The sequence below is a fragment of the Anopheles funestus genome, chromosome 3RL (genome assembly GCF_943734845.2).
Source record: "Anopheles funestus chromosome 3RL, idAnoFuneDA-416_04, whole genome shotgun sequence".
NCBI lineage: Eukaryota > Metazoa > Arthropoda > Insecta > Diptera > Culicidae > Anopheles > Anopheles funestus.
The window spans coordinates 55,788,516-55,801,970 of NC_064599.1; the positions used below are offsets into that span (position 1 = coordinate 55,788,516).

The window sequence follows — 13,455 nt, forward strand, 5'->3', positions numbered from 1 at the left end:
TCTTTGCAAAAGCTCACTGTCGTGCTACTGACAGGAAAATGTTTACCCTCTGTTAGCTAACGGATGGATAAATATGGCACGAGCGGAAAGGATAACGTGTGGCACTACCCTCGGTACCATTCTGGACCATACCGGCTAACGAATCGCTTTCCACAACAACACAAAACCAGCCTTCAACAGAGCAGGAGTAGTTGAGAAAGTTTTTCAATAGAGAAAATAGTTCAACATATGTTTCGGAGGTTTTATCGGTCCCACACACACACACAAACACACACTGTACGCCGCATCCGTTTATCCGACCACGAGGTGACAGCTCGTAAATGGACATGATGGTAACGGCAAAGTATTCCTAATCTTTGAATATGCTATTTTCGCTTACGGTTTGCCCTTTTTTCTGGAGCGGCAAAACGTGATAAAGTTGGTGATCTTATACGATTTTGGTCACATCATGTGACCATCTGTTTCCCCAGGGAGATGAAGTTTAATCTGTAGGATGTGATCATCGTGTCATTGTTTCTGAGCGATTTGTTTTTTATTTTAAGAATTCTATTGGAAAATCAACACCATGCTCGTTTCGAGAATTTGTCACACAGGTAAATTCTCTCGCTCTTTTTAAGGGTTAGAAATGTGCAACAAAGTTCCAACAATTTATTACTCTTCTTGTTCTAGAGTTCTTACAATGGCAGAGTTATAAAACGTGACTTCACCTTCTTGCCTTAAAATGTGCTGCTGTAGAGAATTAATTTCTTTTCTTAAACTACAAGTGTAATCAAACTCTTCGACGGATCGCATTTCACTGTTATACCATAAGCTTTGTTGTGCCAGTACACCGACATAGCATCTTATCGCCTTCCTCTCGGGGTGTAGCGATGGAAACGGAAACGACTTCTAATTAGCTACGGGAAGTGGCTATTAAACGTCAACTTCATGGCGTGAGTTTGAGATGATCTTGACGATGACGACCAACTGCAAACGACGCACGATGATAACGGGTCTGAACCGTGGTCCAACATAAATCAAGCTAACTCGCAAGTTCCATCTTCGATGCCGTGGTGCTCGAGTTCCGAAAAATTCCTGCTGCCGATCCGCATTGCTTTGGCAGCCTGATAAAAATCGTTCCAAAATCCACTCCAACACGTCCACTACAGTCGTAATGCTACCGTGAATTGACGTCGATTGAGAGGTTTTACGATTGGGGTGGGGGGACTCGTTGGTTATAGATGGTTGGAAAGGTAGGAGGAACGCGGTTTGCAGTCGGATTTGCCGCTGATAAGCGACGAATGATGAACTTTGGCCTGGATGGATGGAGGGCACCTTACAAACTCTCACGACGCTTTGGGTGGTAAAACATGTATAAGTCATTGTTTGTGTAAAAGCCTACATCACGCTGACGCTTTCTGTCACGGACTAAGTGATACGATTGAGTTGTGTTTAGTTTTGAAAGTATTGCAAAAATGTACACACCACCCCAAACAGGCGGACAGGCTTCCTGCTGCAGCGCTAAATAAATTCTACTCTATTTAATATTGCCAACATGCACAACTGTCCACGTACATCGAATATTGACCAATTCACAATTGTGTGCAGCAAATCCCGCAAAAAAAACCCCGCCATTCTTCAAGGTTTGCCGAGCTAATCAAATATTCTGATATCGAAGTGTGCCCCAAACAATTCGGAACTAGATTCAATTTTATTTACAGCACACAAAACACCCGCACGCACACACACACACACAATAAATCACCCACGGGAGGATGAATTTCGAAGTGTGTCACATTCACCATCCGGTGACGGTGAGAGGGTGAGCGAAAAAAAATGGCTGACTCTCAGTTTGTTCTGACAATAGGAAGAAGAAAACAAAAGCATTCACAAAAAGCTTGGTGGGATAATTTAATAAATGGAACGTATAGAAATGTCAAAGGAATGCTGTAGCTAAAATATAAAACTACGGCGGTTTTATTATTTGCGACAAATACAACCGAATAGGTAAGAGAGAAAGTGCGAAAACCGGGGTGTACCGGGGTGATGACCGGCACGGTTGACATTGCGACAAACAACGCACCACCAGCTGGAGACGCATTCTCGACAGTAAACGAAAAACTAAAGTCCACAGCCAGGGCGTTTTTATCCAACTGTCCCAATCAGGTAAGTGGTGTCGGTTGTTGGTGCTCTCTTCCGTACTGTAGAAAACGCTAAAAATTCACCATTGTCGCACCAGGTTGTGCGCCAATAGAGCAAATAGCACACAAAACTATATCCACAATCGTCGTCGCATTTTGTGTTGTCCGAAAACGGACGAAAAACGAACCGCCCGTTTTCAATTAGAGGGGTCCGGATCGGATGCAATCGGGTGCAGCTTGCAACTGCGGCACCAGCGTGACAAGTGCACGCCGACAAGGGTTTCCTTTTGCCCCGTTGCACGCACTACCACTACTTGGAGTGCAGTTTCAAGCGCAGCCCTCTTCAGGGGCATGGTTCGAATTGGTTCCTTTTTCGCCACACCACCATCCGGGCGAGAATGGCGAAAGTTCCCAATGCAAAGGCAGCAGTAGTGGGAACGTATGAAAAGGAAATGCACTTCAGTGCAGTAGAGCACCCACACAACCACACACAATTTGGTGCACATGTTTTACATTTCTGCAGTTGCACTTTTGAAATCGAGCGTTGGACGAAGCACGTGTGAATGCGGGGCAACCATTTTGGCCGTTAGGTTGCGATTGGGAACGAACAGGACATGAAGCGGCACACTACCACACGCGCAAACAAAGCACTTGAATTGAAATGCGTTTCCCAAAAAAAAAAGAAAGCATGCAACGGAACCGATTTTCACCTTTTACCATCCCTTTTTTGCTCGAGGGCCGTTGTCGTTGTTGAGCAGTAGTAGAAATGGTGGTAGAAGAATCAGATAGGGGTCTACCGGCCACACGTAGGCTTTTCTCTGTAGAGACAGAGGCATACCAACAAAAAAAGTGCATACCCGCGCATTTCTCAGCAAAGCCCTTCTACCTTCTCCTAGCAACAAAATTGAAGAAAACTAAAAAAAACTAAGCTTCCAACTTTCAGTACTTCTGCAACACAAATTGTTCTAACCGTGGTTCCGCAAGGGGGCCGTAGGGATGGTTGATCGAAGCGAATGGCATTTAAAAACGTCCTTAGCGTTTCGCACGAAAGACATTCGCCAACCTGCTGCGGGGTTGGGACACGTTTTATTTGCATGCATGAAATAAAATTTATTGCAAGCACCAGACACAAAATGTAGACCACATAAAGGGAAATAGAATTGGGAAAGAAAGTAGATACGGACAAAACGTAGGTTAACAGTTTGTGTGTGTTTTTTCTGTATTTGAATATTTATTGTTCTAGGACAGAAGTTGTTTAATCTACAGAAAATCTTAGAAAAATTAAGCATAAGAAGAAGTTAAATAATATACTCCATACAATGTAAATTACGATTTACTATTTTTACAGTAATTTAGATATGAAAAAATCAAGTAAAATATTTTACTATTTTTACTAATAGTACAGTTGACAGTAAACTTTTCAAAGTAAAGAGCAAGAAATGCGCATTAAATTAAATCGTATCCAAACATGAATTTTAACAACAATTTAAATAACCAGATTTCAATCATAGACAAACAGCTAGCACACGTTAGATGAATGAAACATTTTCGATGAATATTTATTTGAATGAGAAGAAAAGATAAAGCGAAATACGAAGTCTATCAATTCCACCTACATGCAGTTATATTTTGAAAACGTCGCAACCTATTTATAAGCATCTCAAATTTGTAAAGAAGAACTTCATTAAAGCTAACAATAGATTCGACTAGTCTTATCATCCATGAATGCATTAACAAGTGGTGGTGTAAAGGGAAATATCGAGAAAATATTTTCAAAGAAAATTATCCAAATTAAAAATTGTTCAGAAAATGAAAACTTGACGTTGGAGATTCATGAGAAGAATTGATAAAAGAATAAAATATTCGCAATGGAAAAATGAAAACTTTATTTGAAAAATGTTACATATAAATTACACACATAAACATTTCTTAATTTTACTATGGAATAGACTATCGCACAAAATGTAAGGTTAATATCCTTTTTTATGAGGATGTTCTAGTAATAAACAATTTGCCGAAAAAAAAAAACACGTACATTGTCATTTGCAATAAATAAACAATTACTAAGCATCCTGAATCGCACAATCCAACAAGAAGAAGGGAAAAGCCCTACGCCGGACACAATAGGCATACGGGAACAAAAACAACAAAAAACCTCAGACAAAGTACACCGGAACAGTGATGGCCGTGGATTCGGCTAATTTGATGCAATCTTCTTCGAAATTTGCTCGACAATCGTACGAAATAAAATAAAATAAATACGATCAGGAAAAACCGGGCACCACCAGCACGGATTTCCACCGACCGAAGAATGACGGGCCGGCCGCTGTTATGGTGCGATGGTATCGTACCGGTGCTGACTGTTCCGCTCTCCCAATGATGCTGTCAGAGATTTCGATCTGATGTAGTGAATTGAATCAATAAAGCGAACGAAATCGTGGTGGCTACTTCAGTGCGACGGTTTGAAATGGACTTACGAAACGAAACAAAACAGAAGACCATGGGGAAAAGCATCGGAAAAACTGCTTCGCCAAACAAAAAACCCGCAGAACCTGAAGATGGAGCAATTTCCGCCACCGTGTCCTGATCGGTCTGTTCGCATCCTCCACGTTCGGACGGCTGTGCACACCCACACACGATCACCCAGTCCTCTAAACCCTTGGTGGGTCGAGATAGGCTCAAGACCCATTCAGCAGCCACCGGTCAGGAGAGGGGTGAACGTGTCGGTGCCGGTAGCGACAACTGGTTGAAAGAAAAATTGTTGCTGTCTATTGAAATGTAACGATTCGATTCCGGTTATGGGATACTGTTATTGTTCAACCGAAAACCGGGGCGTTATGAATGGAATCCTGACGCGTGGGTAGATGAAAGGAAATTCCACGTCGGGAAACAGCCGTCGCTTCACGTGCACCACTACTACTCCGGTGTGGTGGTCCATCCAATACATACTTGCGCTGTTTGCGAGAGGAAAGGATAACGCTAGATGATTGTGGGAAAATTGTGGGCATTTCAGAAACGAAAAAAAAAATAACCCTACACGCACACACAAATCTACGTCCACGATTGGGCGGGCTTTTACCAATGTGTTTGCTTCCTTCCGGGCGTTCCAATACCCCAAAAAACCCCTAGCACCGGAAACCTCTCATCATCACGCCCCAGAAATAATCCCCAAACGCTTTTTCGCTCTGTTTTTTTCTTTCTTTCTTCGGGTTGTGTTCCCATTGATTGTGGTGATTTTCCTCCTGTCTGTCTGTCTGTACATGGTGGCAGGCACCACCAATGGACGGGAAACAGTCGTTCGCTTTTCCACCACAAAACCATCACCATTATGCAGCAAAGAGTCGAACGACAGAAAAAAAAACAACAGAAAAGCTCCCGCTGAAGAGGAAAAACCCTTTACCAAAGAGAACAAAACAACAATCTTCTCGACCAGCAGAACTCTTTCCGCATGAAGGAAACGTGGAAAATATGGTACCAGGGCTGGAGGCTAGAAGATTCGGAAAAAAATCTGCCTTCTAAGGATGCTAAGTCTTTCGCTTGTCCCTTTTTCCCATCCTTGCCAGTGAACCAGGCGCAAAGGAAAAGGCATTAACGGCATAAGAGAGCAAACAAGACAAGGACGGAAGGGAGAAAAAAAACACAACATCTAATGCTCGATTGACTGGCAGGCTAGGATGGCTTCAATAAGGATCGAATTTTTCCTTCCTCATTCGCACACACCGATACACAACGGCCGATATCCCCGCACCTTTTTGCTTGCCCAACCAAAATACCCATTTCCGGGCGCCATTTTCACCCACTACATCCGGAAGCAAGCTTTTTCCAAGCAACTGGAAGCGGAAGGAACGAATGGTTCGGATGGCACGGCAGCATAAACGTAACATTCCGAGGAAAAACGCCTCGTACAGCGGTATGGTATGAGATTTCCAATCAGTGCGGTTCGGAACGATGTGTTTTTACGGCAAACTTTTACCCATGCGATCGGAATTTTTGGGTATTGCTGGTTTTTTTTACATTCTTTTTATGGGGCCTCGAGCCATGATGGGCACATACCTGTGTTCGTGCTGCCTTGAATCTTCTCCTTTGAAGCGCACTACGAATTTTACGGACACCATTTTACTGGACGTTTCTACAGTTAGCGAACTTGGAAAGCAAAAAAAAAACAAAAACCAAACACCAAAAAGACAAAACACGAGCACTCATGCTTGCAGAAACTAAAATCAACAATACCTTTTGGGCATAAAACTGCAACACCATCGAGTATAATATCCTTCGATTGGGAAAGTATTCCAAGCGAACCAAAACAAAAAAGCCCCCCAAAAACACAACATGTTACTTTTCCTACGTTCCAATGTAGTTCGGCTGGGATGAAATAATAAAATCAGAACCAAGTGGCTTTTATGCGTTTTATGGCGCATTATCGGAAGGCGCACGCTGCTGGGTGAAAGTATCGACATTCGCCACCCACTATTCCGGTCGAGCAACCCCCGCCCTGTCCAAAATCGAACGCATCCTTGAATGAACGACGAAAAAGACGTCACGGGTGGCAAAAAACCCCGAGATAGAACACTCAAACTTTGCCGTTGTGTTAAAATATCCCTTTTGGAAAGTAAAACAAACGATGAGCCGAAATGTGCCATGAAACGTCAATGGTGCATTTGGATGGAAGTTTGGAGTAAGTTCCACGGGCAAAGTACTTTTCTATGATCCATTATGGTGCCATACGGCTTACGGGAAGTAAGCAAGCAGGGAGAAGCAACATGACTTTGATTTACGGCCAGTTGTGAGGTGAAAAATGGGCTACAGTCAGCTGCAGGGGCTGTCAGCGCGTTGAAGAACTGTTTCAAATCGATAATATTTTCACTACATGCTAAGATTCGTGCAAACTCACCTGTGTGGAATTGTTATATTCGCAACCATGTTGGGTGGATCGGATGTCGGCTGGAAGAAGAAACATAACAAAAAAAAAAATGCAAGAAAATATGTTAGTCATTTCCTGATAATGTTTGATTTTTTTAATAAAATATCAAGAGCAAAATATAAAGATCTGAACGTTCTATCGTAACTTAAGAACACTACCGAATGGTGTTAGAAAATAAACAAAACACGAAATAAAAAGATTTGTTTAATTGAAGTTAGACTATTTTAGCCTAATATGCATTTCAATGTTAAAAACATGAAGCTGGTCATTTTCTGGTGATGATGACGTACATTACTTTCCCTTTAACAATACAATCGTAACATCCTTCACATTGAGGCAGTCTTCAAAGATCTTCAAAGATCCCGGAGATATATGTGTTAATAGCGCCGACCTTCCATGACAAGACCTGATAGCAAAGTCCATCCAGACCGCGAGTCCCCATAATCAAGACTGACTATCCTAATATAACTAAATGAAGTTAACGAAAGCCATAAATAGCAGACCTCTTGAAGTTGTAGTGCCTAAGAAGGAGATCTTCAAAGTTTGTTTTAAGTCGCAATCTTGGCTTAATTTTGATGAAATGAACGATACTCGCATCGTCACCTTCTTGGCTAAAATTCTTCGCACATAGTACGACGGATTCTGCTCTTCTCATAGCTATTTGCATTTACTTACTCGAAAGTCTTCTACCTATTCTCGATCTGTTCGAAGCAAGCCTTCCTGAGGTCTTAGTATGGTGGGTTCTCTGTTAGTCATGAATTCAGGATTTCTGGATATTGTCCTGAATATTGTCTAATCATTGGAATATGAATGTATCTATATCTATAATAATCTGGCAGACGTAAAAAGTGTGAGGATCAGTGAAGAAGAAATCTATAGAGACAATCAGCTATGATACTGGGTGGAGCTCGACATCGTCAAACTGCCTTTTTGAAATCAAACCAACTGAGAATTCTAATTACCATCTAATTATTGGACAAAAAATTCTTAAGTCTCTTACGGTACCGCTTTTTAGTCTCTGCGGGCCTTTTCTTTTCATGTGAATGAACTAAAAAGAAGATGTCCGGTGACGTTCTATTGACTTGATCGATACATCGGAACTTGGAGCGTTTTTTCCTGTTAATTTTGTGAGTTCCTTAACTATTTATGTACGCTTATCCGGATAGTCAAGATTTGCGTGGTGCTGAATGGATTTTTTCATATCTGATCTGCTTTAAATGTCCAGTACAACAACTCACCCTAAAGTATTTCAAATTTATTTCTACGGTGGTGATTCTTCTTTTAATAAAAAAACAAAAAAAAACTGTGAAAAAGCTCATTTTTTCTCGAAAAACTTTAATATAGTAATAACACATTAAAGATTATTTTTACAACAAATCGAAACCTTTTTTTACTTTACTGATGCGTTGATCTGTCTTGTTTCTCATAGCAATAGTGCCTTAGCCCATTATCTGTACTTTACAACAAGCCACAAATAATTCTCCCCTTGAAATAGTCCCTTAGCCTCTAGCGCGTGCACACAAAAAGCTCGTTAGGTCTAATGTTGGACCTTTGGACAATATCCCCGATTGGGTTTATTTACGAGACATTACACCACGATCGGATAACACTTTCCATCTAAGACCACCGAAACCATGGCAGGACCATAAAAGAGCGTTATGCGTTGTGCCGCGTGCAGAAAACCGACACAAAAAACACCGTCCCGAAGAAGCTCCGATACGCCCGAACGACCGCTGGTTCTACCGGTTTAGCCGGCCGGCTACTTCACGAATCTGGGCCATAAAATTCATTGCAACACTCCACCGAGTGCGCTTCCCGCTGGCTCTCTGGGACGAACACCTCCTCTCAGTGGATCGACGTTTGGGTTAAATAAAAAAAAACACAACCAGTTACCAGATGACCGTTGAATATCTTCAACGTGATAACAATGCCTTTCATTGGTGTGTAGATTGGTGCTGGATGGTTTAGTCATTCAACGGCCACGCGGATGCCCAGTGAGGCTTAACTTTAATCAGCATTACGTTGGCGTCTAATTGGAGGTCGTTTTATTTTGCGGTTAGCTCAAGTGTTGCTGTGCGCGGGGCCAATAATCGGGCCTCCCCGTAACTATCGTACGCGTACCAAACCAAAACAGCAGCTAGGCGTTTCGTCGTTTGCCAATTTGTACGCTAAAGAGTTTAAGAGTGCGTTGGAAGCTTCAGTGCAACCAAAAGCTCCCAAAAGCATTCCATACCCCTGGTAACTCCTCTGGGCAAAGAATGGATAAGCGGGATACCAATCGCTTCCGGGGTTTCGATTCGCAACACATGCAACGAACGAACATCCTCGCCACAAATCAACAACACTTGCCAACAGCAGAAACAATCATTCGCGCGGAAAGTGTTAATTAAAAAGCCATGTGAACACGTATGTTTTTCGTGGCTGGATCTGACTGGTCGCGTTTTCATAAAGTTTTACACAACCCCATACCCGGAGTCGGTTCCGGCACGTGGAAGGCTGTAGGGTGGTAGGTACCCGACGGAAACCGGTGTGGGAAATTGGCACATGTTTAGTTTAGTTTACCAATGAGTTTATTTTTGTTTTTCCACGAGTTTGCCGCGCTCCATGAAATACCCAACGCAGAGAGAAACTTATATTGTTTTATTGAAAATTCGAACCTATCATTCGCTTTCCACCGAACTCTTTGGTCACCAGCAAACCACGGTTCGTATAAATGTTGCCACCGCATGATACTGTTTCTGCCGAAAACGTGCACCTGAAATGTGCTAGTGGAATTAATCCGTATAACTGATCATAAATTAATTTTCAAGCTTCCACCATAACAACCTCTCATTGTTAACGGACCACTGATTTTCCAGCGGGGTGGTAGGTAAGTTTGCCTAAACCAGAATGACCAAAAGTTTTTTTTTTTGTTTTTGTTGCTCTATTTGGATTTTTATTTTTCTGCGTTCGGTGAGGCACAAGTCATCCGTAACGTTTTGGTCGGGGCTTTATGGAAGTCTAACGCGACTCGCACCCCACGCGTGTGGATCGTAGCTAACTAACCAACTACCCTGCCCAAAATTGCAAGGGCAACATTTGGGCGCGCACTTCTTCGGTTCCGGTCGCACCGGTGTGCTTTGGAACCGTGTGCTAAGCTTTGTTTTATTCCATCTATTTTCCAATTCCGATCCGGCCAGTCAATGATCGTCAAATTGGTTGTTGAACTTAATTGGCTCACATTCCGAACGCATTTTACGACCCTCGACAACTGGTCGCTAGTTTTGCTAAGCACCTAGCAAGAGGGTTGGCAGAGTTTATGGTATTTATATTTTTTTCAGGGGATTTTAGCATTATTTGTACAATAAGATAGCACAAACTAGCATCAGCAAAGTCTACGGAGCTGATTAAGCTAGCAGATGGTACGAAGAAACAAATTAAAATTGAAAATAGTAACAACTTATTCCAAAATGTAAAATAGAAATGTAGAATAGAACTAGAATAGAACAATAAATAGAATTCTGAATTTGCACGAAAGAAAATTGAAATCAATAACATGCTCATCTTTAAAAGTGTTGAAATTGAATCATTAACCTGGTTATATCGGCAAGCAAGTAATAATTATAATTTTTTTTCGGAGATCATCAAATAGCAGAATAGTTAGTCCTGCTTACTATAATTAAGAGCTGTAAGTAACCATTTATCCTGACGATGGTAAAAAATATTCTTATCAAGCAATACGGTCAGAGTTGAAAATCGATCCACCAGCATCTCAGTACTGATAATTGTCTTCAATAGGCAGTCTGCTACAGAATACATATCCAGGACATAACTATCCAGCTATGGAGAAAAAGGTAAAGGAACCCCAAAAATCCAAGACCTCAGATATAGACCAAAGCCTCAGATATATTCCAAGAATTGGTTAGTTTGTGATTTTTGTAAAAGATCCCGCTCTACATTAATTATTAAATGGGTGTTAGTAGTGTATGACTGTACCCTGTCAGCGATTGAGCATGTTTTGACATAAGAACAATCCTATTTATTCATATGGAAACGGAGTCTGCATTAGACTGCATGGAACGTATCGAACAAACACGACATCGAACAGTCCTGTCTTTGATTCTGTCTGACAAGACTGATCACTACATTGAAACTGTGTACACCTTAGCAAACAGCAAAAAACGAGACTTGGTTTATCATGATGTTATCAGACAGTTTCACAAGACTACCGATCTTTCATAGAGTACCCTTCGAACAATGTTGTGTTTGTCCAGAATGTCCGACTATTGATAGAGCGTACCCCAAGAATAAAGCAAGGAATATAACAAATTAAGCGTTTCTGTTATTGTAAATTAGAATAAGACACCAACCACCCAAATAAAAAGACGTATACTCTTGAGCCCGACACGAGTCTTGAGCTATGCAATAAGTAGAGCCATAAGTTTTTAATTTACTAAATTTTCAATTCCTTTTCCATTCAAACAAAACTTTTAATTTCTTTTCTCTCACAAAAGTCACAAAACTTTGTTAAATCGCATACTCAATTTAAATATAATCTTGAATATATTAAAATGGTTTTTGTACACATATGACTACATCCAGAATGCATTACGGTTGGTATGTATTTGCTGCTTTTGATCTACTATGACCATACCAAATTTCAGATGGCATGACTTTTCAGTTTTCTCACGCTCAGCAAACAACAGGAACGTTTCAGAGAAAACTCACCATCATACTGCTTGTCGTTAAAGAAGCAAATAAAAAAAAGAACCTCCAAAATAAAATAACAAGCCTTCCCACCTAATGTGGACTTTCTACCACAGATAAATATTTTCTCTCCGGCTTTTAAGCGAATCCCCGCAGGCAACCCATTCCCATTAGTGTACATGATTATTGCTCCTTTGCCGCACGAAAATTCGTCATTTTGACATCAAACCCCCCCGTTTACGTGCGAATCCGATGGTGGCTTATTCAGTCGCCTATCATCACTCAATCAAATGGCATATTTTCCATTGCCCTCGAGACTGCAAACAATTTCCTTCCTACGGTCGGCTTTTCCTTCACGTTTTCCCCTTTTCCCCCGTACGACAAATATCGTTGGTGGGTTTCCTGCTGCTAGCCGTGAACGGTACCGCGAAGTCATTCACATCATCATCATGATCATCATCAGTCATACACGTTATTTGGCCGCTGGTTTTTCATTCTCGTTCCGCGTACGGTTAATACACCAGTCAAATTTGCTCCTCGAGGGTGTTTCGTGTATTGGGTAGTCCTTTTTATGTTTCGTAACAAACCACATTTCTCACCCACAACTCGTGCGAGGTTTTGGTAGCGTCGAAGAAAATGGGACGACAAAATGAAGCTCGTTTTTCGTTTGCTTCGACTTTATCCTACGTACGTAAGCCAGTGCGCAAATACATACAATTATTTGGGTAGCTTATAAAAGATTTTCCACACAGCATTTGATCAAAACAAGAAAAACGGAACCTTTTTTCTAATATTATGCTACTTTACAGAACCGACCTATGATACTCGGTTGCAGGAAAATAATTTGTATAATATGGAACAAAACCTCAATGGAAATTTTATTTTTTGGAAAACAAACAATCATTATTATGTTGATAAGCTCATCCGAAAATACTCCCACTTTATTGAATGTGAAGCCTCAAGCCTCAAATCAATCAAATCATTTATGTCTTTATCCGAGTGAAGTATTATCTTTAACTTCAAACTGCCACATCGTGCCCGATGGTATAAATGGAGTTACAAAGTTTATTTAATTTGTTTGTTATTGAACAATTTTTGCGTGCAACATCAGTATCGAAATTGATTTGCAGTTCGCAATTCCTTTTTCCCGTTTTGAACTATGTGGTACTTCATTACTGTCATTCGTGCCTTATCATTAAACAAACCCCTCTAACGAGCCGGGATGGAATAAAAAGAAAAACACATTCAATTTCAACATTTTCCATTGATTGAAGGTAAAATAGGAAGCATAACAAAAATAGTACTTCGTGCAAAAATAAAACAACATTAATGCATCAATTCGCCCATGTATGGGTTTTGCTTTATAAATAGCTACATTATTGCAAAATAGATACTGCTGCAGCAACTAATGGCAAATTTGTGGGGTAGCACTTGGAAAATGGTTTTTCAACTATTTTCAACCCATCACGTGTAGGATGGAGGGCTGGATTTGGGTTGTTCTGATTTTTTTTTCGTTTTGACATTACACGAAACACAGCCAGGCAGCAGGTAGTAAGACATTCGCGTGTAACGAAAAATTTGATTACTTCCCAGGTGATGTTTTCCACCGCACCTGCATAGCACCGACGGTCGTCCGCAGAAAGCTTCCACCACCACCCAACAAAATCCGGTACAATTGAATCCATTGGCGTAGAAAATAGAGATATCCTAAGGAATACCTTCGGACCT

At 41.1% G+C, this 13,455-nt stretch overlaps 1 long non-coding RNA gene across 1 annotated transcript in view; it reads right to left on the bottom strand.

The window, feature by feature from the left end:
* Positions 1-13,455, bottom strand: part of LOC125770306 (uncharacterized) — a 70,546-nt gene that overhangs the window by 47,177 nt on the left and 9,914 nt on the right. The window contains exon 3 of the long non-coding RNA XR_007419159.1: positions 7,012-7,061. This is a non-coding gene — a long non-coding RNA (uncharacterized LOC125770306). The remainder of the gene's footprint in view (positions 1-7,011; positions 7,062-13,455) is intronic.